At 46.7% G+C, this 23,716-nt stretch overlaps 2 protein-coding genes across 2 annotated transcripts in view; both read left to right on the forward strand.

Moving 5' to 3' along the window:
* TMEM132C (transmembrane protein 132C) overlaps positions 1–23,716 on the forward strand; it is a 435,395-nt gene that overhangs the window by 189,191 nt on the left and 222,488 nt on the right. The window lies entirely within an intron of this gene.
* Positions 1–23,716, forward strand: part of GLT1D1 (glycosyltransferase 1 domain containing 1) — a 582,479-nt gene that overhangs the window by 65,530 nt on the left and 493,233 nt on the right. The window lies entirely within an intron of this gene.

Raw genomic sequence — 23,716 nt, forward strand, 5'->3', positions numbered from 1 at the left:
ACTGGACTGCGCTCTTGGAGTACTCAACCGTCAGTAGGTTTGGGTTTTTGCCATTGGAGTTTTTCCTAGCTCAGTGGCTGGGTGGGGGGCATGCTTGATGGAGACCTTACCAAGAAACAAGGGCAGCAAACCAGAGACAGCCCCAGGCTTCCCAGGGCTCGGGCCTGCCACGGTGACTTAATTTGAAAATGAGTAGCTAGGGAGAGGATGTATGTTCATCAAAAGCATGGGACTTCTTTGTGTTGTTTTTTAAAAGAAAGTTAATGAAGGCATGTTTGTGAAAAAAGAAAAAAAGTAACAATATCAGAGTTCTATTACTGACCTTGTCAGCGACCCAAATTAAAAAGCCATTTGTCTTCTCTGTGTGTAACTTGCACCTCAAAGTTTGCTCCTGGCAGCTATTAATTCAAAGAGGGGAAGAAGAGGCAGTTGGCATTTTAAAATCTACATGTTCTGATTCTCTTGAATCAGGTGCCGCACGAGCCCAGACAAGGGACATAGAACTGTGCACTGCGGGGAGCAACAGGAACAAGGAGCAGTCCGTGGGGGAGGCCTATGGACAATTGATAAGTGCACACAGGCCCCTCTGAAGACATTTTCAAATACTCTGAGTTATTTTGAAACTGTGTATATCACCCCCCACCCCATCCCACCCACAAAAACAAACAAAAAGAAAACAGTCTGAGAAAGGGACTTGGCCTGAAGACCGTCAGTGGTAGACCCTTAAAAATGAAGCGAAGTTTTAATTATTCCTCATTTCCGGGAGCTCCTTCCTCATGGCCCAGGACTACTGTGCACAGTTGTACAGGTTGTTCACTGCTCCAGCAGCCTCCATTGAGGGAATGATGGGTACCGATGTCCAGCCCACCCGGTTGTTTACCAGTTCAGAATCTCATAGGCCTTGTGCCCCCAGGGAAATTTTTTGAGTAATTCATTCAAAGTCAATGTATGTGATAGTGGTGATAGTGGTGTGTCGTTCTCTGTCAAAGCCCCCGCAAAGGCCTCTACCTTTATTTCACTTTAATTCCCAAGCCCCACCTTCTGGAACTCCGTTCTCCAGGGGTGGTGGAGTTCCTAACCTAGGACCTGCTCATAAAAAGGCTTCTCAGGCAGAGTTCAGTGCTGTTTGGATGGCACCTCATTCTAACCGCAAAGGCTTCTGTTGCAAACACAGATTGGAGCAGCTGCCTCATTTTCTGTGTGTTCAGCAGAAGGTGGGTGCCTTCTTCACTCTGCAATCCAGCCTCCTTGGAGCTCTGGGAATATATACAGCTTCTATTTTGCATCTGTTTTGTTTGTTTGATTGTTTGTTTGTTTGAGACAGAGTCTTGCTCTGTCACGCAGGCTGGAGTGCACTGGTGCAATATTGGCTCACTGCAACCTCCACCTCCTGGGTTCAAGCAATTCTCCCTGCCTAAGCCTCCCGAATAGCTGGGATTACAAGCACCAGCCACCACACCCTGCTAATTTTTGTATTTTTTAGTATAGATGGGGTTTCTCCTTGTTGGTCAGGCTGGTCTCGAACTCCCGACCTCAGGTAATCCGCCAGCCTTGGCCTCCCAAAGTAAAGGTGGTATTCCACCGGGGAGACAGTGGAGGTATCAGCAGACCTGAGAAAGAAAAAACAATGTGCAGCAGGCTGTTGAAACGATCCCCAGAGAAAAAACACTGCTGTCAGACTTTTTATTTCCCTATTTGAGCATTCATGGTTTTCCTTTGCAGTTCTTGTGTATTTATTGCTGGTTTTCCCAAAATTGTTTGTAATGTAAAATAGAAAAGCTAAATATTTTTATAGAAACGAAACTTCACCACGGTGAAGACGTGAAAGGATCTGGCATTCTGCAGAGCTCTTCCTCCTGAAGGAAAGCCACACTCTAACTCTTTGATCTCTTCTTATTTCTTTTTTTTTTCTTTTATTTCATTTAGAAACTTGTAAAAGTCCCTAAATCAGTAGCAGGGAGCAAAACTGTCCACAGGCCCATATATGCGTAAGCCACAAAGAGGAATGCTTGTAACCTTGATGAAGGTCTGTAATACTTATTTTGGAGGAAGAGAAAGAAGATGAGAGCCCCAGTGTGGGTGCAACAGTTAGGAATGCTTTGGGCTGCAAGTACCAGAACTCCCCAATAATGGCAGCTTAAACAAATAGTGGGTTGTTTTTCTCATGGATCAATACACCTGGAAGTAGGTAGCCCCAGCTGAGCAGCCCAGCCTCGTCCACGCTTTGATTCTTGAATCTGCCATGCACTTGGTCTCTGTCTTGTGGCGGCAGATGGCTGCTCCAGGCTTTGATTCTTGAATCTGCCGTGCACTTGGTCTCTGTCTCGTGGCTGCAGATGGCTGCTCCAGGCTTTGATTCTTGAATCTGCCATGCACTTGGTCTCTGCCTCGTGGCTGCAGATGGCTGCTCCAGATGAGCAGGAGGAAAGGAGACATCCTGGCCGAAGCTATGACTTTCCTTCTTGTCAGAAAAGCAAAAGTTAGCCTGGAGGTCTTCCGGCCACTTCCAATTATACATAACCAACTGCAATTATATCACATGGCCTCGTCTTTATATATAACCTACCACAGTTATATCAGACAGCCTCATCTGCTTGCTGTGGACTCTGGGGAAGTTGCTACTTTCTTCTTTCAGCATCTATGATGGTGGTTTACCAAAAACTCACGCTTCTCTTTTTTTTTCTTTCTTTCTTTTTTTTTTTGAGATGGAGTTTCTCTCTTGTTGCCCAGGCTGGAATGCAACAGCATGATCTCAGCTCACTGCAACCTCCACCTCCTGGGTTCAAACGATTCTCCTGCCTCAGCCTCCCAAGTAGCTGGGATGACAGGCATGCGCCACCACACCTGGCTAGTTTTTGTATTTTTGGTAGAGATGGGGTTTCCCCATGTTGACCAGGCTGGTCTCGAACTCCTGACCTCAGGTGATCCACCTGCCTCAGTCTCCCAAAGTGCTGAGATTACAGGTGTGACCCACCGCACCCGGCCCATGCTTCCCTGTTCTTATTGAAGCATGTCCCTGGAAGGGCCTGCCTGGCCAGAGCTTATTTTCCCCGTTCCTCTCCCATCTCATTGTGCCATGAGATACACACAGGCTCTTGTCCATCTAAGGTGAGCAGAGCTGGCCTGTATTGCTTCTGTGCCCCATTTGTGTGCCTTCCCTACTCCCTCCCTCCTTATCTGTGGCTGGATACAGAGGACACTGAGGCCCTAGGGGGCAAACTCCAAGATGCAGGTTGAACGGCCACATGCAGGAAACCAACCCTCCAGCCATGGGCCCACCTTGGATTCGTGTGTGAGTCATAAATAAACCTGTATCATGTTAAACCACTGACACTCTGGCATTTGCTTTTCCCAGCAGCTGACCCTCCCCTAAATAACACAGGTATTTCAACAGACAAGGGAGGAGACCAGAAACCGTGTTTAGTGATTGGCCAACAGTGTCCCCCATGCTAAGTTCTGTCTAGACACCTAATCTCCTGATGTCACTTCAGGCAACACTTCCCCACTTCCGTTGTGAGTCATTCGTTTCTTTGATCTTTCCTCCACCGTCAGCCTTGGAGAACACCGTTCACGAGCAAAGGGAGCCCATGCATTCAATGGTGCTTCCAAGGGTAACACTCTTCAGGACTGATACACCAGCGAGGCAAGGACTGCCTTGGACATCCCCTTTTCTCCTGAATGCGCTACAGTTGGCCCTGCCCACATCCTGGTGGGGGCTGCATGATATTCAGCATGAGCCAGATCCCCAGACCTTAGCTGATGGACCAGGAGCAGGTGATCTCACCCAGACTGGGCTGACCCTGTCTCCTCTTAGGGCATTTGAAAATAGAATGTAGCATGTGGCTCACACCTGTAATCCCAGGGCTTTGGGAGGCTGAGGCAGGAGGATCACTTAAGGCCAGGAGGATGGTTTGAGACCAGCCTGGGAAAAATAGCGAGACCCCCATCTCTATAAAAAAAAGAATAAATAAGTAAATAATTAGCCAGACATGGTGGCACGTGTCTGTGGTCTCAGCTACTCAGGAGGCTGAGATGGGAGGATCTCTCAAATCCAGGAGTTTGGGACTTCAGTGGGTTATGATTGTGCTACTGCACTGTAGCCTGGGCAGCAGAGCAAGACCCTGTCTGGAAAGAGAGAAAGAGAGGAAGGAAGGAAGGAAGGAGGGAGGGAGGGAGGGAGGGAGGGAGGGAGGCAGGGAGGGAGGGAAGGAAGGAAGGAAGGAGAAGAGAAGGAGGAAGGAAGAAAGGAAGAAAATAAATAGAACACAAAACATAACACGGATGAGAAGAGCAGACCTACAAAGCTGTGTGAGCATAAGGACCTCAGGCACCACTTAGGGACAACAGTGAGGGGTGCACTTGCCAGTGAGTGAATGGAGATGAGAGAGAGAAGGACAGAAGCAGACACAGAGAGGGGAGAGAAGGAGGAGAGTAGATTCAGGAGGAATTTCCCGTTTTCCCGAGGCTTGGGCGTGCTTTCTGCCCAAAGTGTCCCTTGAGACATCCATCCATGCTTGTCAGTCCGTAAGCAGGGTCAGATCTCTGTGTCTTCTGTCTAAATGTCTCCTTCTTTAAACCCCTGGTAAGGAGACACCCACACAGATAAGCTGTTCATCATCCTGATCACTCTTCATTTCTCTTTTTTTTTTTTTTTTTTTTTTTTTTTTTTTTGAGACAATGCCTCACTCTGTCACCCACCCAGGCTGGAGTGCAATGGCGCGATCTCGGCTCACTGCAAGCTCCGCCTCCCAGGTTCAAGCCATTCTCCTGCCTCAGCCTCGCGAGTAGCTGGGATTAAAGACGCCCACCACCACGCCTGGCTAATTTTTTGTATTTTTAGTAGAGATGGGGTTTCACCATGTTGGCCGGGCTGGTTTCGAACTCCTGACCTCATGTGATCCACCCGCCTCGACCTCCCAAACTGCTGGGGTTACAGGCGTGAGCCACCGCCACGACCTCTTCATTTCTTTATTCACATGAGAGATACTCTTGAGCACACTTGACATGCCCAGCACTGTCCACAGCCAGGCGTCCGCCAGGTGACACCAGCACAATCCGTTCTACTAGGCACGCAGTGAGGGCCTGTCTGGGGTTTCCTGTCTCATCCTACCCTGAACCCAGGCCTGCCCTCACAAGCACTGGAGTGAGACTCTGCTTAGGTGTGGTGTGACGGTCCCAAAGGCCAAAATAACACCCTCAAGTGTGGCAGTAAGCATGCCATGCTTTAAGGTGCAGAGCCCAACTACAAGCATGTGAGGCTCTCAGCTGTGGGACTGCGGCATGGGGTGCTCAGTTAGCCGGCTGCTGATTGCCTCGCAGCAGGGCTGTGATGAGGGTGTGTCTGGAAAGGAGGATGTGCACAGGTGAGGGGAGGCCCGGGGATAGGGGCAGGTGAGGTGAAGCACTGGGCATGAGGTTGAAGGGGCCTCCAAAAGACTCCAGAGTAAAGATAATGTTGCATGAAAATAAAATATTTTGAAAAATCAAAATTAATGCCAAAAAACCATACAGAACCATATATCTAAATTTTAAATAAAGACAGAACAGGGCGGGGAGGTGGAATTCAAAGTGAGAGAAGGGCCTAGAGTTGAGACAATGATGCCATGGCTGCAATGGAGAACTAGCCAGCATGTGTGAAGAGGAGAACACAGGAATGAAGGGGCCAGTGCAACCTCCCTCTGGGAGCTACAAACCCAAGGACCCAAGTTGTCCTTAAAGAGAAGCGCTGGAGAGTCAGCAAAATCCTAGAACAGAGGGAAGAAAAACGGTAGCCATTGGCTCAGTTTGACCTTCAAGCATGCTTTGTTTGACTTAAGTAAAGTTTACATTTTACCAATTTAGTGGCCAACATTTAAACTTTTCATTCGAAAATTCAACTTTCTGACTACATATGGCAATTTAGAATAATGGCTTGCTTAGAGCCAAATGGAGCCCAATCGTTCCGCCAGGTCATGACTTTCTGTTTTTTTATTATACTTTAAGTTCTAGGGTACATGTGCACAACGTGCAGGTTTGTTACATGTGTATACATGTGCCATGTTGGTGTGCTGCACCCATTAACTCCTCATTTACATTAGGTATATCTCCTAATGCTATCCCTTCCCCCTTCCCCCTCCCCACAATAGGCCCCAGCGTGTGATGTTCCCCTTCCTGTGTCCAAGTGTTCTTATTGTTCAATTCCCACCTATGAGTGAGAACATGCGGTGTTTGGTTTTCTGTTCTTGCGATAGTTTGCTGAGAATGATGGTTTCTAGCTGCATCCATGTCCCTACAAAGGACATGAACTCATCCTTTTTTATGGTTGCATAGTATTCCATGGTGTATATGTTGGTCATGACTTTCTTGCACCTGGAGGGCTACACTTTTTTCTTCTTTTGAGACCAGGTCTCACTGTGTCTTCTGCAGCTCAGGCTGGAGTGTAGTGATGCAATCCCAGCTCACTGCAGCCTCAACCTTCAGGGCTTAAGCCATCCTCCAACCTCTGCCTCCTGAGTATGTGCCACAACCCCTGGCTAATTTTTGTTTTTGTTTGTAGAGATAGGGTTTCACCATGTTGTCCAGGCTGGTCTTGAACTCTCAGGGTCAAGTGATCCACCCGCCTCGGCCTCCCAAAGTGCTGGAATTACAGGCATGAGCCACCACACCTGGCCAGCTACACTTCTTTACATGACCTGTCCTAGTCCCCTTGGACATTCAGGTTTGGAGCCCTGACGCTTGGTTTCATAGGGGAAGAGGTAAAGCTGCAAATGTGCTGAGGGGAGGTATTTCTTCATCCTGGTACCTGACAAAGATTGTTGCCGAGCTTTTGAGCTAGCAGTTGCGGAAGGAGTAGGATTTCAACATGATAAGGAAGAGAAGCTTTCAGGTGAAGGTCAGAAGATGTGAGGCAACTGGAAGGTCAGGCAGGGACAGTGGAATTGTCCAAACCTCCCATGGAATTGAGAACTCATGGCATTCACAGTGAAGGCATCAGACACGTTGCTAATTTCATAGAAAATCCTCCTTCTGAACTATTTATGTATACTGTCATCTCAGACTCTGGCTATGTTGGGGTGGTTTCTTCCCTGCTTTGTTTGGGAAATTAACAGAGATGGCGATTGGCACGCAGGCACAATGGGAGAACGGCAGCTGCCAGAGATCATCTTCTCCATCCCAGCATGAAATTCATATTCTTAATACAAATGCCAAATTGTCATGTCTTGTAGAGAGTGAGCGTTACGGAGTTTTTGATGATAATGGCTGTGCTGGCTTGGGCTGTTGCTTAAATGATTGAATTAAATTAGTTTATATTTTAATGAGGTGGCTAATCATAAGCTGATTGTTACGGATGATTGTGAGCCAACTGAGCTAAGTTTCGTTGTGTTTTCTTTTCATTCCATTTGTTGTTGTGATTCCGTGAATTGGAACAAATCTGCTCTACGCTGGCCTCTCGATCTCTCCGTAGCAGGGGTCAGGTCCAGATTGTGGATCCTAACACAGCAGTGATAAAGGAAGCAGGGACCCCAGCACTGGCATGGGCTCATTTGGACTATCTTCCGGGATTACATGGCTAAATGCGCTGTAGGTTTCTGCAAGAATGGAGCATGGGGGAGGGAGCAGGATGAAGAGCCCAGACTTGAGCTCTAACACTCAGCTTCCAATCAGCTGTATCTGGAGCAAGCCTCCCTCTGTTCTTCTCAGCATTCTAGCTCCCCATCTGCAAAACAGGCACAAGCATCTGTCCATCCGTCTATGCATTCATTCATTCAACAAACATTTGATGTGTGCCCATCGTGTGTTAGACCAGGATGCTCCTTGCCCTCATGAGGTTTACAGTCCAGTGGAGGAGAGGGACATCAATCAGACGGTCATACAAGCATGTGAATCTATGATAAACATGGGGTCTGTGATGCAGTGTGCAAGGAAATCACTCAGAGGTGATGGGGAATCCGGCACCGCAGGGAGTAGAGGGCAGAGACGTATCTGGTGATGATGCGATGTCTGACGCTGAAGCTCAGCAGGTGTTGGCCTCAGTGAATGCATGTTGAGCAGAGGGAAGGCGTTAATTGTGCAGGGCTAGTGGTCCAGAGGGAACTCCAACCCTGGGGTGACAAGGATGATGGGAGTTAGAAGCACAGCCTGAAGTCCCAGTGAGGTGGATGTAGGGAGGGCGGGGGGCTTAGACTTTCCCTAAAAGCACAAGGAAGCTATGGGGAAGGGACCACGTTTACTTTTTTTTTTTTTTTTTTTTTTTTTTTGAGACGGAGTTTTGCTCTTGTCGCCCAGGCTGGAGTGCAATGGCATGATCTTGGCTCACCACAACTTCTGCCTCCCGGGTTCAAGCGATTCTTCTGCCTCAGCCTCCCGAGTAGCTGGGATTATAGGCATGCACCACCACACCCGGCTAATTTTGTATTTTTTTAGTAGAGATGGGGTTTCTCCATGTTGGTCAAGCTGGTCTGAAACTCCTGACCTCGTGATCTGCCCACCTCGGCCTCCCAAAGTGCTGGGATTACAGGCGTGAGCCACTGCGCCTGGCCAAATTTACTCTTAAAAAAAAAAAACAAAAAAATCTCTCTGACTGCCAAGGCGGAGAATAACATGAGAGGTTTTGGCAAAGTCAGAATTTCCCAAAATGTCCCCTGTGTACCACTAATGTTAGGAGGTACATTAACTTTTTTATTTATATAATAATGTACTTAGTTGAATATGTATTAGAAAAAAAGAAAACACTGTCACATCACATGGGCCATGGTGCGGATATTACGACTTAAGACAACTTTAAACAAATTAGTTTAAAATATTCAATAATAGTATATGGGTCATGGTTCTAACAAAAATCATGAACGAGGCTCAATGTGGGAAACGTCGGACTTACCTTCTTCTCCATTTCCTTCTCTCTCTCTAACTCTCTTGTTTCTTAGGTCTTAGAAACACAAAGAATTCAATGCATCCCTTGTAGTGACCATACCCGCTGGTTGAAGTTACATAAAACTCGTAGGGGAAGCAAAAGGAATCATTTATGGTGTTTTCATGACACAAGGAAATGGAAACGTTTCTCTCTGATTTCCGAATTCTGTCCCGGCAGCCTAAGCCATTTACAGAAGAGCTCGGTGTTTCTCATTTTTGATCACACACAGAGACACATTTTACTTTATGACTCAGATCACATATATAAGCGTGAGTGCACACAACAAGTAATATCATAAAACATGCTTTTTTTTTTTTTTTTTTTTTTTCCACAAGTTCTCACTCTGTTGCCCAGGCTGGAGTGCAGTGGTGCGATCACGGCTCACTGCAGCCTCGACCTCCTGGGTTCAGGTGATCCTCTCACCTCAGCCTCCCGAGTAGCTGGGACTACAGGCGTGCACCACCACACCCAGCTAATTTTTTGTATTTTGGATAGAGACAGGGTTTTGCTATTTTGCCCAGGCTGATCTCAAACTCCTGAACTCGAGAGATGCACCCAGCTTGGCCTCTCAAAGTCCTGGGATTACAGCCATGAGCCACCACACCTGGCCACAACATGTATTTTTGTATGCTTGTGTGCTTTATGTGTGTGTGTTTGTGTGTGTATGTGTGTATATATATACATTTATGTGTATATATACACACACATAAATGCATATATACACACACATACACACATAAATGCACATATATACACACACATAAATGCACACACATATATATATACATATGTGTGTACATTTATATCTGAAATGCAGTTTCAGAAAACAATATTTGCTTTTGCTTTATGTGACAAACTGATGCTTCTCTGTTCTCCTTCATGACTTACAAAAGATTGCATGACACCCACTAGTCTGATTCCAGATAGCTTACAACCTCTATTTGAACACCACTGATTTGAAGTTTCCTGTTCCAAGTGGACCAGCTTCTGAAAAGCCGGAGTGGAGCGTGGATGGCAGGACCTGGTGGCCCTCATTTCATTTTTGCAGGGTGATAAGAACTGGAAGGGTCAGCTGCTGAGGCAGAAAAAGTAGCTGCTTGACTCACCATCCTGTCTTGCTTATGATGGATGATTTCCAGCTGGTGAACTCTGACAGCAAAGAGGCATTTGTCGTGTGCCCTCTGAATTTCCTGTCATTCCTAGACCAGTTTTCAGCATGGCTGAGTTGCCTTCCCTTTGGTTCTGTAGCTCAGGTGGCGGCAGAAGGATCTTCTCATCCTTGCTAATCACCTGCTTCTCTGTGATCTCCTCTGCTACCTCTCAGTCTTGGCAGGAGCCAATTTTCCAACCATTGCTAATTTGGGAGGAAAATATGCAGGACAGGCCGGTGGAGGAGAGGATGTAAGGAAATAATCCAGTTCATAAAACCAGCATGGATCAATTGCATACATACTAAAGAGCCAATCAGATCCCACTGATACATGAACTACACTCAGCTGCACATACGGGGAATAACTGGATTCCATCCAGTCAGATTTACTATGCACGAGGAATGCGTTCAAGTTTTGGTGGGCTCTTATGTCAGACATCTGCACACTTTTTCTTAGTACAAAGAGCAAAATAGTAAATGTTTCCATCTCTGCAGGCCAGGTGGCCTTTCTTGCAGCTACTCAACTCTGCCTTAGACAGTACATTCAAAGTGAGTGTGCTGTGTGCCAATAAAACTTTATTTACACACATAATCAGTAGGCTGCTTTTGGCCCATGAATTATAATGTGCCTGCTCCTGCCCTGAACCATGGGTGTTTTCTGTACTTTCACTCTTCTGTCATAGATCATGTTGCAAGAAATCTTTGAACCAGGGTTTCTCAACCTTGGCATTATTGGTATTTTGAATCAAATGACTCTTTTTGGTGGGGTGCTCTCCTGTGTATTGTAGGATGTTTACCAGCATCTCTGGTCTCTATCCACTAAATGCCAGAAGTATCCCCGCTTCGATCTGTGACAACCAAAAATGTCTCCAGGCAGTGCCAAATTCCCCTCCACGTGGGGCTGGGGGAAAATCGCCCTCAGTGGATAACTCACATTTTAAATTCTTGCCATTGTTTTCCTTCCTGGTGTATTTGTGTGTTTGGTCTCTTTGGCGGAGATCTTAAGGCGTTCATCTAGGGAGGTGGAAGCACAGATGGCCCCTGGTTGCTGCTCAGAGAATCAGTTATGGCCCATGACCTGAATCTTGATCCTCCTTCTCCTGAACAAAATAGAAGGGGGTTGTCAAGCTCTGCCCCTGGCCCTAGGCATAGCTATGAAAACAGACGAGAATATATAAGATAGAGTTTAAGAAGTTATCTTTGCTAGAGGGAATTAAAGTGGGAGGCAGCTTCTACACGAGAAGCAGCATTACATAGCATCATGCTTGGGTGCACAGATCCTGGGGTGAGACTGCTTGGGTGTAATACAGACTTTGATACTTCCTGGCTGTGTGACCTTGGGCCAGTCACTTGACTTATCTATGCTTCAGTCTTCTCATCTGGAAAACGTGAATAATGTTAATTCCTACCTGCTAGGGCGATGTGGAAGATTGAATGAATAGATATCCCAAGCTATGTAGATGGTGGCTGGCCTGAAGTCAGCACTCTATAAGTGCTTGTTGAACAATATAAATAAAATAAAAGCTAACCAATAAAAGGATATTCTGAAGTCAAATTTGCAGGAATGTTCAAGTAGGAAATTTGGAAATATTTAGTTGGGTGTGAAGAGCAGTCTTCTCGGTTCCCTGAAAATCAGACCGCTCTCGCTGGCTGTAGTCTGGGGGTAGTTTAGGGTTATGCGGATGAAATAACCACGCCTCACACCCATGGTGCTTCCCCAAGAGACCTGCAGGTAAGTCCTGCAGATGGAACCTGCACATACCCAGTGCCTCTTGACATAGATGGTTCAGGAGTGGGGTGGGGCTCTGTGCTCCCACAAACTTCTGGGCTACATAGTAACTTGGGTTTCTGTATTGATGTTTGACACCATGAAATGATACAACATTAAAGACACTCTCTGCAGCCCCATGCATCTTTTCACCTGTTTGGCCAATTATAAACAAGCAGTATAATCTCCCCACTTCTCTGTGTTCCAGGGAACCTTCCTGTCTTGTGAGATGCTAGCAGTTCTGGGTCAGAGACCCTATCCCATGCAAGATTGGGAAATATTAAGTTAGTCAAAGGGAAATAGAATTCTTTATGGCAGAAATCCAGGGAGCCTTAGTAGGCCATTATGCACTGGGAGCCTGAGGGGGCTCCAGGTCCAATCTGTTCCCTACCTTCCAGGGAACAGGTATGCATGGAGTGGTTGGGAAATACTACCATGGTGACAGAAGCTTGGATGATATGAAGGCAGACCTTTCCATATCATGTTTGCTCTGCTAATGATTGCTAAGAATTCCAAGGGGAGATGATATCCCTGTTGGAATCAGGAAGCTCTATGGGCTGACACCTGGGTCAGGTACTCTGTGGCAAAGGACCTCAAACATCTGGGGGTCAGCTTTGGCCTGGATTTATTTGAGAGTAGTTGTGCAGGCTCTTTTGCATACAGTGACCCTGGAAACAGTGTTTTTCATCCCCTTTGCTGTTAGTTATAAAATGGTACCTGATGGTGTAGCCATTCTTGAGGTTTACATGACCAGGAGCCCACATATATACAAAGTCTGGCAGTGCATTAATTTCCTGGAACTACTGTAACAAATTATCCAAAATGTGGTGGCTTAAAACAATAGAAATGTTGATTTGGGGCATCTGGACTCCAGGACTGTGAGACACTACAGGGTTGGTTCCTTCTGGAGGATCTAGTGAAGGATCTGCTGCCTTTTCTGGCACTTTCTGGCTTTAGGTGTCCCTTAGCTTATGGCAGCATCACTCCAGATTCTGTCTTCATTGTCACTGCAGCCTCCATCTTCATCTTCACTCCAGCCTCTATCTTCATCTTCACTCCAGCCTCCATCTTCATCTTCACTCCAGCCTCCATCTTCATCTTCACTCCAGCCTCCGTCTTCATCTTCACTCCAGCCTCCATCTTCATCCTCACTCCAGCCCCTATCTTCATCTTCTCTCCAGCCTCCATCTTCATCTTCACTCCAGCCTCCATCTTCATCTTCACTCCAGCCTCCATCTTCATCTTCACTCCAGCCTCCATCTTCATCTTCACTCCAGCCTCTATCTTCATCTTCACTCCAGCCTCCATCTTCATCTTCACTCCAGCCTCCATCTTCATCTTCTCTCCAGCCTCCATCTTCATCTTCACTCCAGCCTCCGTCTTCATCTTCACTCCAGCCTCCATCTTCATCTTCACTCCAGCCTCTGTCTTCATCTTCACTCCAGCCTCCATCTTCATCCTCACTCCAGCCCCTATCTTCATCTTCTCTCCAGCCTCCATCTTCATCTTCACTCCAGCCTCCATCTTCATCTTCACTCCAGCCTCCATCTTCATCTTCACTCCAGCCTCCATCTTCATCTTCACTCCAGCCCCTATCTTCATCTTCACTCCAGCCTCCATCTTCATCTTCACTCCAGCCTCTATCTTCATCTTCACTCCAGCCTCCATCTTCATCTTCACTCCAGCCCCTATCTTCATCTTCACTCCAGCCTCCATCTTCATCCTCACTCCAGCCTCCATCTTCATTTCACTCCAGCCTCTGTCTTCACCTTCACTCCAGCCTCTGTCTTCATCCTTACTCCAGCCTCTGTCTTCATCCTCATTCAAGCCCCTATCTTCATCTTCACTCCAGCCTCCATCTTCATCTTCACTCCAGCCTCTATCTTCATCTTCACTCCAGCCTCCATCTTCATCTTCACTCCAGCCTCCATCTTCATCTTCACTCCAGCCTCTATCTTCATCTTCACTCCAGCCTCCATCTTCATCTTCACTCCAGCCTCCATCTTCATCTTCACTCCAGCCTCCATCTTCATCTTCACTCCAGCCTCTATCTTCATCTTCACTCCAGCCTCCGTCTTCATCTTCACTCCAGCCTCCGTCTTCATCTTCACTCCAGCCTCCGTCTTCATCTTCACTCCAGCCTCTGTCTTCATCTTCACTCCAGCCTCCATCTTCATCTTCACTCCAGCCTCTATCTTCATCTTCACTCCAGCCTCTATCTTCATCCTCACTCCAGCCCCTATCTTCATCTTCTCTCCAGCCTCCATCTTCATCTTCACTCCAGTCTCTATCTTCATCTTCAGTCCAGCCTCTCTCTTCATCCTTACTCCAGCTTCCATCTTCATTCTTACTCCAGCCCCTATCTTCATCTTCATGCCAGCCTCCATCTTCATCCTCACTCCAGCCTCTATCTTCATCTTCACTCCAGCCTCCATCTTCATTTCACTCCAGCCTCTGTCTTCACCTTCACTCCAACCTCTGTCTTCATCCTTACTCCAGCCTCTGTCTTCATCCTCATTCAAGCCTCTGTCTTCATCCTCACCCCACCCCCTATCTTCATCTTCACTCCAGCCTCCGTCTTTATCCTCACTCCAGCCTCCATCTTCATCCTCACTCCACTCCAGCCTCCATCTTCATCTTCACTCCAGCCTCAGTTTTCATTCTCACTCCAGCCTCCATCTTCATCTTCACTCCAGCCTCAGTTTTCATCTTCACTCCAGCCTCTGTCTTCATCTTCACGTGTCTTCTGCTCCCAGCCTCTCCTTTGTGTCTCCAATAAGGACAATTGTTACTGGATTAAGGACCCACCTAGAAAGTCTGTGATAATCTCATCACAGGATGCCTAACTTACATCTGCAAAAATCATTTCTCCAAAGAAGGTCACCTTGACAGTTTCCAGGATATTGACGTATCTTTTGGGGATCACCAGTCACCCACTGCAGGCCATGTTATCTTGAAAATGTCTGATGCTCTTGGTAACAAACTACCTTATTGTCATCTCGGGTCCCTGTTACACTAATTCCTTGCATTGATGAATCATTCTGTTGTAAAATTTTAGAACCATGGTTCTTAAACTTGAGGAAATATCCACATCTTCTGAAGGGCTTAATATGCCCAGGGCTGAAACACAGATTGCTGAGTCCCACCCCAGAGCATCTGGTTTGGCAAGTCTATGGCAAAACCTGGGAATCTGCATTTTTTAAGAAATCCCTGATCACACAGATGCTGCTGGTCCAGAAAGCACTTTGAGAACGTCTGGTCTGGCAGGTTTCCTTCAGGAGGGGAATCACAAGCATGCAGGGCCCACCATTTGCAGGAAGTCTATGTTCCTGTACATGCAGTACCCCAGCTCCCTCGATTGTTGTTCAAAGGCCTCACTGCCCTTAGCACACACTGTGAAACTCCAGAAAACATCACATCTAGGGATGTCGTTGGTTCACAGAAACCATTTCCCAAATGCCAGATGGGGCAACTTCAATACAGACACAATATATCTTGCAGCAAAGCAGCAGAACAGCATGTTTTACATCCAGACACATTTCCATAGGTAAGATTGCAGCAACAACAGAGGTCATGTTTTGATGTTTGTCACAGTAATTAGAATGCCCGATGAGAACGCTCACTGAAGTGGAGAAAATTCTGACATCCCGGGAGAAGAAATTACAATATGGCCCGTTTGTGCCACTCCATGCGATCCCTTACTTTTGTTATGAATTCTGAAGTGATGAATATGTCTCCCCTTTGAGCAGTGGTCTGTTGAAAACTTCACAGTGGCAAGCTGCACAAATTGGTACCACATAGTATGTCTCAGAAACAACCTGCCCCTTTCTTAAAAGCAGCCGCTTGGAGTAAAGCCACGGGAATCATCTGTGTCTCGGTTTTTCTGTACGTGAGCAGTTGTCAGATATTCCCGACAGTGCCCCCTTTGGAATACTTCTTTGCCTGGGACAATGACTTACCCAGTGACTTCTCCCCCCAGAGCACAGGAACCAGTACCAAGGCTACCTGTGGAAGGGAACTGGGCGGGGATGTGAGCATGTGGCAGCGATTCTGCAGAAGGGCTGTGGGTGGGAGCACAGCAGGGCTTCAACTCCAGGAGCCCCATTTCCAGAATTCCAAGCTAGCACCTCTAGCAAGTGGGGAGATCAGGTTACAGCCAGAAGATAAGACCCCGCCCCCAAGTTGAAATGTCATTTCTTAGGCATTTAGGAAGTTACCTGCAATTTTTTTTTCTTCTATAAAATGACTCAGGCTTACCCACAAAAGGTCACATATTGTACTTATTTCCATTCCATTTATACATAATTTCATTTTTATAAAATGTCCAGAATAGTCAAGTCTTCAGAACCAGAGAATAGATTAGCAGTTGCAGGTGCTGGTGGGGGAGGAAATGGGGAGGGACTGCAAACTGGCATGCGGTTGCACGTGGGGTGATAAAACATGTTCTGGAATTAAATAGTAGAGATGGTTACACAACTTTGTGAATGTGTGAATTCACACGGAATATGCTTTTAAATGGTGAATTACATGGTATGTGAATTATATCTCAACAAATTTAAATTTATACTGAAGACAACTTTATTCAGGGAAGGACAAGAAGTAGGGGAAAAAGGGAAACCAGGCAGCCAAGTCCCATCGCTTTTGTCGTTGAATTTGTTTTTAGTTCTTTCAAATATGTATCTCAATATTTGCTGGTCCCTTAATCTGAGCAGAGTGAACACCATGGAAACACTGGCGTCAGGGTTCCATGTGTAACTTCACAGCAGCCTCCCAGCAGTTCTGCACAAGGTAGACCCTGGGCCACCCCTTTTACAGATGAGGAAGCTGACGCCCTGCCTGCCCAGGACCCCACAGCTAGCAAGTGACCGGGTTGGGATGGACCAAGGGAGGTAGGTGGTTCACTGTCCCCCATCCACTTCCACCAGTAGCTCAGGAACCTACAGAAATGTCTGCCCTACCAGTGACTTTTGCTCTGACTTTGTCCAGACATTAACTCAAGCCATCTTCTGGGCTCCAGGACATGAGCTAGAAACTAAGTTCCTGCTTTTCTCCTGGTGGGCAGCTAAAGGCAAATTTCCCTTTAGAGTCAGTCTCTGATCATCCCTGCATTCTCCTCGGAGTTACCTGTGACTGGGAGGGCACCACCAAAAAAGGCTGTCCGTTGGATTAATTCGCTTGAAACGCAAACAGCAATGTCTGATGCCTGTGTCCACAAGATAGGGATTCAGCAGCTTCTCGGAGTTGGTATCCTTCCTGGCAACCTGAGGGAGGGTTGCAGCGTGCACATGGCAGTACAGGGAGAAAGGCCTGGGGAGACGCCGTCACATTTCAAAACCTGTACAATGCAGAATAAAGCAAGGCCACAGAACGAAGCTTAATGACTCTGGGAGATTGTAATGGGAGAGAAAGGGGGAAGAAAAGAACATTTCTGACGTGGCTTGCAGCTGCCTCCAGCCTGGCAGTAGAGCATTTCCTGTCTGCATCATAAAGTCATCTAGAAAAAAGCCTCCTGTCTGATCTGATACTGATGGGGACTGGAAAATGCATTTAGTGTTAGAAAAAAAAAAAACACAGAATTTGCTAAAATCTCTACTGCATTTTAACTATTTATATCACAGCATCATGGAGCCTCGTGTTTCTCAGCCTTAGCTGCCCAATACAAGCAGTCATTTAGGGAGTTTTGCAGAAAATACTTGGGCCTCACCCCTGACCAGTAAATGTCTATCTGTGGCAGCTGGGCCCAGGTGACGGATCTTCAGATAAATGTATTGCACAGCGAGATTTGAGCAGCATTTGACATTCACATTTGCCTACTCTATTCCCTAAGCAAGGAATTTTGTTATACTTTCCGCATTCTGTAGGAAAGTCTCAATTATCCACATAAATACTTATAAACCAAATCGGTACATAAAATAAAATCTCACTTTCACTTGCATTTAAAATATATCACAATTATTTTTTCCAGAAAAATTAGCTTTCTGCTTGTGCTTTGCTTGAGTTTAAAGTGAGTTGACATATTAGTTACTACTGTGTAACAGGCCACCCCCAAAACTCAGTGGCCTAAAACAACGTTCATTTATGATTTCTGTCTATCGTGAGGGCTGCCTGGGAGAAGGAAATCGTTGGCCAATTTGGAGTGGGCTGGTTCTTGGAATTCTGCTAATCTTGCTGCTCATCTTGGCTGGACTCACTCAGCCAAGTTGGGTAGATGTCAGTTGGGTAGATGCACCTTGCACTGTAAATATCTCAGCTTCATCCGGGGCCACCAAGCTAACCTGGGAATGTCTTCCTTGTAGCAATAGCAGGGAAGAAAAGAATTCTCCCCCGCATGAGGCCACAGCTTGGAAGCAGAAGGATCTTTTCCAGTGTGTTCTGTTAGCTAAAGATAAGTCCATGGCTCAGCCCAGAGTTGAGAAATTGGACACCCCCTCCACCAGAAAGGCACTGCAAACCCCCTTTCAGGGCTCAGAATGGGATAAAGAACTGAGACAACTGATACAGTATATTAGGATGGGCAGGCACCATTTTTGTTTGTTTGTTTGTTGTTGTTGTTGTTTGAAACAGAGTCTCATTCTGTTGCCCAGGCTGGAGTGCAGTGGCGCAATCTCAGCTCACTGCAAACTCCGCCGCTCGGGTTCAAGCGATTCTCCTGCCTCAGCCTCCCGAGTAGCTGGGGTTACAGGCCTCTGCCATCACACCTGGCTAATTTTTTGTATTTTTTTTAGTAGAGACGGGGTTTCACCATGTTGGCCAGGCTGGTCCTGAACTCCTGACCTCAGGTGATCCACCCGCCTCGGCCTCCCAAAGTGCTGGGATTACAGGTGTGAGCCACTGCGCCCGGCAGGGCAGGCACTGTTGTATTGTAAGTCCTTGTAGAATGAAACTTGGTCTTGGTCTTTCCATGTTGAAAATTGGGTGAGAACATATGTTTTTCCAGAGAAGAACATGATGGCATAACAAGACAAAGGCATTTTCTTACTAGAACTTCAAGCCATTCCATAGTCCTACAAGCTCAAGTCCCTGAGGCTATGAGTACTTACTTTTAAAGTTGCAACAGTTTGCAAACTCTGCCAAAACCCAAACAGGTGAAGCATCTCTATTGGAAAAAAGTAGGTCAATGCATCATTTCCTTTAAAGCCCACACCACAGGCAGATAGACGCGTGATGAATGCTCATTCGAGATGATGATGGCTGCATTTCCATCTTCAATTTAGCCATCAGCTGTTTATTGAAAAACACTGATTGTTGTTGTTGTTGTTGTTTCAATCTCTGAGTACTTATAGTTCTTAAACAAAATAAATCATTGTGGCAAACTAGCAAAGGCTCGCTTCTGCCTCTTAACATCAGGAGGCCATCAAGGCTGAGCGAAGGAGTGGAAGTCAAGGCGGCCTCCTTTCAGGGAGGAATTCCTTCCCTGTGAGTTGGCCCAAAGAACACTAGAAATTTCATTGTCTGGACTCTTATCCTGGACTTTCTCTTTATCCCAACGGGTAGAGTGGAGAGTATTTAAACCCTACCCAGCCTCTGCTTCTAATTGAACTGGTAAAGTACTTAAGCATTTTGTTCTTTTAAGATGACACCTGTCCCATCTTAGAGCTCACCGGAAGGTGAACAGACAAGGCCCCTGGCTTCAAGCACTTTCAGTGCAACATTACCGTAGTTATAGCAAAGGCACATAAGCCTCTTGAATTATTTGCACACCAGATAGATGCTACAGGGACTCAGATGCATCCGCTCACTTAATCCTGTCTACCCAGCATTCCCGACTTATGCTAAGAGATCTCACAACGGTGCCTGCCTGTCATGGTTGGGGGCCAGTATGTTAAGGATGTATGGTACTGTTCTCTCCACCTTTCTGTGTATTTGTGAGTTTTCATAATAAAAAGTTAAGAAGAGAGAGACCTCGTAAGACTGGCCTAGGACAATGCTGGACAAGTCAAACCAAATCATCCTGGATCTGCCTACTCTTAAGTGGCCTCAGAGTAGGGGCTGGCAAGAACAACATCTTGTCCTTTGCAAGGACATGGATGGAGCTGGAGCCCATTATCCTTAGAAGGAACAGAAAACCAAATACTGCGTGTTCTCACTTATAAGTGGGAGCAAAATGATGAGAACACGCCTAGAGGGGAGCAGCAGATACTGGGGCCTTTCAGAGGGTGAAGGGCGGGAGGAGGGAAAGGATCAGGAAAAACAACTAATGGATACTAGGCTTGATACCTGGGTGATGAAATATTATGTACAACAAACCCTCATGACACAAGTTGACCTATGTAACAAACCTGCACTTGTACCCCTAAACTTAAAAGTTAAGAAAAAAAAAGAGTAGGGGTTGGCAAACTACAACCTACAGGCCTGGTCTGGCAGGTCAGCTGCTTTGGCACAGCCAGGGAAATGGACTGTAGATTTTATATTTTAAAACCACTGAGGAGGAAAAAAAAGTATTTTGTGACAAGTGCAAATCATACAAAATTCACATTGCGGTGTCCATTGATAAAGTTTTATCGGAGCCCGGTCCCAGTCGTGTTCATTTGTTTATACTTTGGCCATGGCTGCCTTCACACTCCAGTGGCAGAGTTGAGCAGTTGCAAGAGACTGCATGGCCCAAGAAATCAAAACCATTTACTATCTGGCCCTTTAGAGGAATTGTCTGCTGACCCCCGGCCAAGGTGGATCCGGGCCCCAGCTCTGCTGCTTATCTGCAGTGTGACCTTAAGCAAGCTTCTTAACTTCACTGAGCTCAGTTTCCTCTTCCAGATGATGGGAATGGTGGTGATGATAATAGTATCCATCTCATGTGAATATTGTGGGAACAGTAAGAGTTAATGTAGAGTGAGTGCTTAGAACGGTGCCACACATATAAAAATGATTCTTTCAGTAATGAGGAAAATTCTGCCAGTAAATCATGGGGGAAGCATCTCCTTTTTGCCCAGGCATGGTGGCTCATGCCTGTAATCTCAGAACTTTGGGAGGCTGATGTGGGGAAACTGCTTGAGACCAGGAGTTTGAGACCAGCCTGGACAACATAGTGGGACCACATCTCTACAAAAATGTTTAAAACCTAGCTGGGCCTGGGTGGTGCGTTCCTGTGGTCCCAGCTACTCTGGAAACTGAGGTGCCAAGATTGTTTGAGGCCAGGAATCCAAGGCTGCAGTGAGACGTGTTTGTGCCACTGCACTCCGGCTTGGGCAACAAAGAAAGAAGAGCTCTCCTCTTTGACCCATCTCCTTGAATTCATGGACAGTAGGGCCCAGTCAATTTGATACATTTGGCTTCTGTGATTGTTCTGCATGGACCTTCTTTACTGAATCTGAAACCTCTATTTCTTAGGCTGAGGTAGACGACAGTAAGCCGGTAGGCTTGTGCCAGAAGTCTGAGATCGTTACAGATGTACATCAGCCGTCTCCGCCAGCTACCGCAGGGTTGCAAGTTAGTGACAGCATCCAGTCCCGGGCAGAGCCAGCCCGTGCGGGAGCTGGGACATCTGGCTGTACCTCCTCTTCTGAGGCTGCAGTCCCAGTTACTGCAGCACCCCAGGGGCCTTCTTGTGGCTGAAGGGAAAGAACAACTGTCCTCTGTGAGGACCATGTCAAAGCTGAATTTTGGGAATTCCCGGACTTCCCACTTATTAGCATTTAGGGTACAGATTTATCACCCCAATCAGGAGTGTGACTGTGAGACCCGAACAGCCTCCTCCTGGGCCAGGCTGGCGTGAGGGGGACACAGAGCATCAGAGGGGAATCCTTGCCGCACTCCTTACACATTATCTGAGCATGAAGAGGACAAAGTCATACATCATCTTCCGGCCCGTCATTCACCAAAAAGGATTCAGCCGCTTGGAAAGGGTTTGTGAATAGATTTTCCCTGTCAGCTCAGAGAGGGCAGGGACAGAGCCTATGTTGTTTCCCAGCTCCTCGCACTGTTGCCAGCATCTCGCACGCTCCTTTGGCTCACAGCAGGTGTTTAATGAATGTAAACTGAAGGTGCAAATGAACAGGTGCAGGTGAGTTGCTCATGGAGTCCAGGCCCGTGTGTGGTCAGTTCTGCTTTTATCGTGATGAAACATCCAGATGCCTGAATGTATCGTTGCTGGAGTCGGGCCTGTATTTCCACCAGCCTAGTAATGGCAGCAGCAGGTGACACCTTGAAAGGGTAAACAGCTGCTAGCTGTGATTCAGACACTCAGTGTGCATTAGGTCATTTAATCCTTTCAAGAACCCTAATGATTTGTATTCGATGTAGAAAACAAGGCACAGGAGGATTGTGAAGTGTGTCCAAGGTTGCACATATACCAGGAATGGGGATAGGATGTCCACCAGGCCGGATGGCTTTGGGGCCACAGCTCTTCACCTCTCTGCTGTCCAGAGAGCAGGAAACCTTCCAGGGCACTTGCACGTCCCAGGCCCCCGGCCACATGCTTTTCCACCATCATCCCCTAGAATCTGCCTCATTGCCATAAGCACACTTGTTACTCCCTGCCCTGTGGATGAGAAAGCTGAGGCCTGATAGGTGTGCAGTTCACAGCTCCAAGCCGTACAGGGAGTGAGTGTCAAAGCGTAGGTCCCACCCCAGCAGTTGGATTCTGGAACCAGATTCTGAATCCTGCTCCCAAAAAGGGACGCTCAGAGCCTTCAACTTGGCATCCGTGGTTTGGTGCCAGATGTAGAACTGTGTTGAACCACCTTGGCCTCCTTCAGAGGAAGGGGACGGGGGCTTGGTGGTCCCTGGCTTCCCAGCTGTAGCACTGGAGGCACTCTGCTTGACCCGGTGGACCCTATTTCCTCATGAGGAAATGAATGTAAGACCACACCAGCCCTTGCAAAGGTGCTGAGAAGCCTTTGCAGAAGCCTGGAGCATGTGGAAGATTACACACATGAGGGCCATTTGTCTCATTCCTCTGCTTCTTCAGTATTGGTTTTCAAAGGGAATGCTTTTGTCCCTTCAGTGTGATATTGGCTGTTGGTTTGTCATAAATAGCTCATATTATTTTGAGATACATTCCACCAATGCCTAGTTTATTGAGAGTTTTTAGCATGAAGGGTGTTGAATTTTGTCGAAGGCCTTTTCTGCATCTATTGAGATAATCGTGTGGTTTTGGTCGTTGGTTCTGTCTGTGTGATGGATTGCATTTATTGATTTGCATATGTTGAACCAGCCTTGAATTCCAGGGATGAAACCAACTTGATCATGATGGATAAGCTTTTTGATATGCTCACCTGAGTGAGGAAGAAAGCACTGGGGGGATTCTAAGTAGGGGAGTAATGATACAGGAGTTATTCAGAAATAACTGAATAACTGGATTCGGCTTGCCAGTATTTTATTGAGGATTTGTGTATCGATGTTCATTAGGGATATTGACCTGAAATTTTGTTGTTGTTGTTGTGTCTCTGCCAGGTTTGGGTATCAGGATGATGCTGGCCTCATAAAATGAGTTAGGGAAAAGTCCCTCTTTTTCTATTGTTTGGAATAATTTCAGAAGAAGTGGTACCAGCTCTTCTTTGTACCTCTGGTAGAATTCGACTGTGAATCCATCTGGTTCTGGGCTTTTTTTGGTTGGTAGCTATTAATTGCTGCCTCAATTTCAGAGCTTATTAGTGTACTCGGGGATTTGACTTCTTCCTGGTTTAGTCTTGGAAGGGTGTATGTGTCTGGGAATTTATCAATTTCTTCTTCAGTATCAAGCACCCTCTTCCCAAAGCCCCGGCTTCACACCTTGAGACAGCCACTGAGTCCCCTCTCTCCTCCCACCCGTGAGTCTCCCACAATGCTCATCTCCCAGCACCAAGCCGTGCACAGAGCAATAGTCCAGCACATCCCTGGATGAGTGGGCAGATGGGTGTGTTCGTGAACAGGGCCTGGGTGCAGAGCCAAAAATAAAATAAAGAATGCTTGCTTGGCCAGGCGTGGTGGC

The sequence above is a fragment of the Macaca thibetana genome, chromosome 11, assembly GCF_024542745.1.
Source record: "Macaca thibetana thibetana isolate TM-01 chromosome 11, ASM2454274v1, whole genome shotgun sequence".
Classification (NCBI taxonomy): Eukaryota; Metazoa; Chordata; class Mammalia; order Primates; family Cercopithecidae; genus Macaca; species Macaca thibetana.